Genomic DNA, 6,344 nt, shown 5'->3' on the forward strand with positions numbered 1-6,344 from the left:
CCAGCATACGACCTGATACCAGAAATGATTTCATTCGTGACAGGACCATTTTGGTTGTCATCCGCTGCACCCTTACAGCATAGCGGTACGTCGACGATATTCTGCGCCACGTTTTGGTGCCCTTCATGCCAAGCCAGTTTGGACCTACATTTCAGCAAGATAATGCCCGGCTACATACGGCGAAAATTTCTGTTACGTGTCTTCGTGCTTGCCGAAACTACCTTAGCCAGCAAGGTCTCCGAATCTTTCCCTAATTGAGAACCTCTTGAGCATTATGGGCAGGGTCCTCCAGCCAGCTCGGGATTTTGACGATCTACCGCGCCAATTGGACAGAATCTGGCACAACATCCCTCAGGAGAACATCGAACAACTCTATCAATCAATATCAAGCCGAATAACAGCTAGCATAAGGGTCAGAGATGGACCAAAGCGTTACTGACTTGCTCAATTTGTGAAGCTGCCGCTACTGAATAAATCATCCAGTCTTTATGAAATTATAGTTGTACTTTGCTTCCAACTGACCTGCAACGAGTGTGCACGTATGCTTGTCCACTACGTATTTTTCTCGATTATACTGCCACTCGGCGCCAGTAGATCGTGGCACGTGTAACCGAATTTTGTTAAGACGAAACCTCCATGCCATCTCATCTACATCTACATCTACGTGATTACTCTGCTATTCACAATAAAGTGCCTGGCAGAGGGTTCAATGAAGCACCTTCATGCTGTCTCTCCACCGCTCCACTCTCGAACGGCACGCGGGAAAAACGAGCACTTAAATTTTTCCGTGCGAAACCTGATTTCTCTTATTTTATCGTGATGACCACTTCTCCCTATGTAGGTGGGTGCCAACAGAATGTTTCCGCAATCGGAGGAGAAAACTGGTGATTGAAATTTCATGAGAAGATCCCGTCGTAACGAAAAACGCCTTTGTTTTAGTGATTGCCACTCCAGTTCACGTACCATGCGTCTGACACTATCTCCCCTATTTCGTGATAATACAAAACGAGCTGCCCTTCTTTGTACTTTTTCGATGTCATCCGTCAGCCCCACCTGAAGCGGGTCCCACACCGCACAGCAGTACTCCAGAATAGGGCGGACAACCGTAGTGTAAGCAGTCTCTTTGGTAGACCTGTTGCACCTTCTAAGTGTTCTCCCAATGAATCGCAGTCTTTGGTTTGCTCTACCCACAATATTATCTATGTGATCGTTCCAATTTAGGTTTTTGTATTTGTAATCCGTAAGTATTTAGTTGAATTTACAGCTCTCAGATTTGTGTGAGTTATCGCGTAATCGAAATTTCTTTTAGTACTCAGGTGAATAACTTGGCACTTTTCTTTATTTGTGGTCAATTTCCACTTTTCCCACCATACAGATATCTAAATCATCGACAGACCAGAAGCTTGTAATAACGTTAAACTGAGTTCATTCTGCGATCTATTGGTCATGGTTGCTTGGAAAGGAGAATTTAAGATATTCGTAATACAATGTACTAGTAATAGTATCTAAGTATTAGTAACGTCTTCTGTGTTCTGTGTTAAAATTGTACTAGCACGACTGTGTGAGTTTGGCGTTTACCGCGTAACCTTACTCTGGTATGGACACAGTTGTATGTGTCGCTAAATCACTGCTTTCTTTTTTACATTTTTTGAGAAACCTTTGGTACACATTAGCTTTGTTATGTACAGGTCCAATAGAAAATGAGATTCGTTATCTGTTACAAGATTCTGATTTAAGTGGCTTTTACTGAACTTGGCAGATCTTACACTTGTCAACTGCTGGTTTCTATACAGAGAGTACTACCGTAAAAACGAGACTGAAAAGAACATTAAGGAACTTCTTAAATTTAAAACGTATATGCCATAGGCTCTTTCGGCTTGTCCAGGTTGAAAGAGGAGGACTTAAGTGTATGATATACTGTAAGAAGATGACTTAGGCACCTCAAAAAATCCAAAAATATGCTAACTTCATCCAAAACCAGGTCCGAACGTGCGACACGTTGTGTATGATCGCTAGCTGATCACAGTGGCTAACATTTTGCCACTATGAACATGCCAATATGAGCACAGCAAAGGCATAACTGAAACGAAGTGCATAAAATGCAAACGGCACCTCTGTGTAGCAAATGGGAAAGATGGTCACAAACTCTTCCACAGAAAGTGAAGCAGCCTATACCATGTCTTTGTACAGGGAGGATAAAGTAAAACTATACCGGAAAATATTTACAATAAGACTAAAGTGGGAGTGAACCTTGCTAACGAACATCGCAGAAGATGCTGGAAATGGTCATCGCTGAATTCGATGCCGTCAATTTGTTAAAGTGTGTGGAGGATTCGCCTAAACATTCCCAGTCTCAAACAGCTCAACCCACGTTTTCCACGAATTATGATTTGCATAACTCTTGACAATGAAAACGCACAATTCTGTCCCTAACACCATGTTGTGTTGCATTCAGTTGGTCACTAAACACGTCTTCTCCATTCACTCACTCAAACGTAATGACGTAGCGAAGGAATCGAGACAAGGTATGTGAGCGACGCACATGCGCTGATTTGTGACAGCAACAGACTGGTGCATCGAAATCACGGTTTCCAGCATTTTCGGTGATGACCCTGTTCATTAACAAGGGTTTGATCCAGGTCAGTTGAGTAGATGTTTTCTGGGCCAATTTACCTACCTTGTATTACAAAGCTATAAACTTGCTGCGATTGTTACATTTGATCCAGTAAAATATGAGTTGAAAACTGTGCAACGGATTTATAATATTTCTATGAAATTACAGTAGATAAGAACAAGATTTTATTCATTGCTCTCCCTCATAGTAACGAATACACAGCATTCCAAAAAGAGTGAAGCACCCTCAACGAGAAGAGGAAACGAAATGAAACTTCAGGGGTAGAGAGTGTATGTGATGTTCTACATTTGCATCTACGTGCTTACTCCGCTATTCACAAAATAGTGCCTGGCAGAGGGTTCAAAGAACCACCTTCAAGCGGTTCCTCTATCGTTCCACTCTCGAACGGCGCGAGGGAAAAACGAGCACTTAAATTTTTCTATGCGATCCCTGATTTCTCTTATTTTATCGTGATGATCATTTCTCCCTATGTAGGTGGGTGCCAACAGAATGTTTTCGCAATCTGAGGGAAAAACTGGTGATTGGAAATTTCATGAGAAGCTCCCGTCGTAACGAATAACGCCTTTGTTTTAACGCTTCCCACTCCAATTCACGTATCATGTCTGTGGCAATATCTCCCCTATTTCGCAATAATACAGAACGAGTTACACTTCTTTGAACTTTTTCGGTGTCATCCGTCAGTCCCACCGGATGCGGATCCCACACCGCATAGCAATACTCCAGAATAGGGCGGACAAGCGTGGTATAAGCGGTCTCTTTAGCAGACCTGTTGCACCTTCTGAGTGTTCTGCCAATGAATCGCAGTCTTTGGTTTGCTCTGCCCACAGCAGAGCCTCTATGTGGTCGTTCCAGTTTAGGTTATATTTAATTACCTCCTCATTTTTTATGTGATCTACCTATCTAATCTTCAGCATTCTTCTGTAGCACCACATTTCGAAAGCTTCTATTCTCTTCTTGTCTAAACTACACTCCTGGAAATTGAAATAAGAACACCGTGAATTCATTGTCCCAGGAAGTGGAAACTTTATTGACACATTCCTGGGGTCAGATGCATCACATGATCACACTGACAGAACCACAGGCACATAGGCACAGGCAACAGAGCATGCACAATGTCGGCACTAGTACAGTGTATATCCACCTTTCGCAGCAATGCAGGCTGCTATTCTCCCATGGAGACGATCGTAGAGATGCTGGATGTAGTCCTGTGGAACGGCTTGCCATGCCATTTCCACCTGGGGCCTCAGTTGGACCAGCGTTCGTGCTGGACGTGCAGACCGCGTGAGACGACGCTTCATCCAGTCCCAAACATGCTCAATGGGGGACAGATCCGGAGATCTTGCTGGCCAGGGTAGTTGACGTACACCTTCTAGAGCACGTTGGGTGGCACGGGATACATGCGGACGTGCATTGTCCTGTTGGAACAGCAAGTTCCCTTGCCGGTCTAGGAATGGTAGAACGATGGGTTCGATGACGGTTTGGATGTACCGTGCACTATTCAGTGTCCCCTCGACGATCACCAGTGGTGTACGGCCAGTGTAGGAGATCGCTCCCCACACATGATGCCGGGTGTTGGCCCTGTGTGCCTCGGTCGTATGCAGTCCTGATTGTGGCGCTCACCTGCACGGCGCCAAACACGCATACGACCATCATTGGCACCAAGGCAGAAGCGACTCTCATCGCTGAAGACGACACGTCTCCATTCGTCCCTCCATTCACGCCTGTCGCGACACCACTGGAGGCGGGCTGCACGATGTTGGGGCGTGAGCGGAAGACGGCCTAACGGTGTGCGGGACCGTAGCCCAGCTTCATGGAGACGGTTGCGAATGGTCCTCGCCGATACCCCAGGAGCAACAGTGTCCCTAATTTGCTGGGAAGTGGCCGTGCGGTAGCCTACGGCACTGCGTAGGATCCTACGGTCTTGGCGTGCTTCCGTGCGTCGCTGCGGTCCGGTCCCAGGTCGACGGGCACGTGCACCTTCCGCCGACCACTGGCGACAGCATCGATGTACTGTGGAGGCCTCACGCCCCACGTGTTGAGCAATTCGGCGGTACGTCCACCCGGCCTTCCGCATGCCCACTATACGCCCTCGCTCAAAGTCCGTCAACTGCACATACGGTTCACGTCCACGCTGTCGCGGCATGCTACCAGTGTTAAAGACTGCGATGGAGCTCCGTATGCCACGGCAAACTGGCTGACACTGACGGCGGCGTTGCACAACTGCTGCGCAGCTAGCGCCATTCGACGGCCAACACCGCGGTTCCTGGTGTGTCCGCTGTGCCATGCGTGTGATCATTGCTTGTACAGCCCTCTCGCAGTGTCCGGAGCAAGTGTGGTGGGTCTGACACACTAGTGTCAATGTGTTCTTTTTTCCATTTCCAGGAGTGTATTTATCGTTCACGTTTCACTTCCATACAAATACTTTCATAAACTTCTTCCTGACACTTAAATCTATACTCGAAGTTAACAAATTTCTCTTTTTCAGAAACGCTTTCCTTGCCATTGTCAGTCTACATTTTATATCCTCTCTACTTCGACCATCATCACTTATTTTGCTCCCCCAAATAGCAAAACTCATTTACTTCTTTAAGCGTCTCATTTCCTAATCTAATTCCCGCAGCATCACCCGATTTAATTCGACTACATTCCATTATCCTCCTTTTCCTATTGTTGATGTTCATCTTATATCCTTTTTTCAAGACGTCCATTCCGTTCAACTGCTCTTCCAGGTCCTTTGCTGTCTCTGACAGAATTACAATGTCATCGGCGAACCTCAAAGTTTTTATTTCTTCTCCATGGATTTTAAGTCCTACTCCGAATTTTTCTTTTGTTTCCTTCACTGTTTGCTCAATATACAGATTGAATAACATCGGGGATAGGCTACAACCCTGTCTCACTCCCTTCCCAACCACTGCTTCCCTTTCATGCCCCTCGACTCTTATAACTGCCATCTGGTTTCTGTACAAATTGTAAATAGCCTTTCGCTCCCTGTATTTTAACCGTGCCACCTTCAGAACTTGAAACGGAGTACTCCAGTCAACATTGTCAAAAGATTTCTGTAAGCCTACAGATGTTAGAAACGTAGGTTTGCCTTTCCTTAATCTATTTTCTAAGATAAGTCGTAGGGTCAGTATGGCCTCACGTGTTCCAACATTTCTACGGAATCCAAACTGATCTTCCCCGAGATCGCCTTCTACCAGTTTTTCCATTCGTCTGTAAAGAATTCATGTTAGTATTTTGTAGCCGTGGCTTATTAAACTTATAGTTCGGTAATTTTCACATCTGCCAACACCTGCTTCCTTTGGGATTGGAATTATTATATTCTTCTAGAAGTCTGAGGGTATTTCGCCTGTCTCATACAGCTTGCTCACTAGATGGTAGAGTTTTGTTAGGTCTGGCTCTCCCAAGGCCGTCAGTAGTTCTAATGGAATGTTGTCTACTCCCGGGGCCTTGTTTCGACTTCGTTCTTTCAGTGCTCTGTGAAACTCTTCACACAGTATCATATCATCTATTTCATCCTCTTCCATTTTCATAATATTGTCCTCAAGAACATCGCCCTTGTATAGACCCTCTATATACTCCTTCCACCTCCCTGCTTTCCCTTCTTTGCTTAGAAGTGGGTTTTCATCTGAGCTCTTGATATTCGTGCAAGTGATTCTGTTTCCTCCAAAGGTCTCTTTAATTTTTCTGTAGACAGTATCTGTCTTAC

Source organism: Schistocerca serialis, chromosome 2 (assembly GCF_023864345.2).
Source record: "Schistocerca serialis cubense isolate TAMUIC-IGC-003099 chromosome 2, iqSchSeri2.2, whole genome shotgun sequence".
NCBI classification, from domain to species: Eukaryota; Metazoa; Arthropoda; class Insecta; order Orthoptera; family Acrididae; genus Schistocerca; species Schistocerca serialis.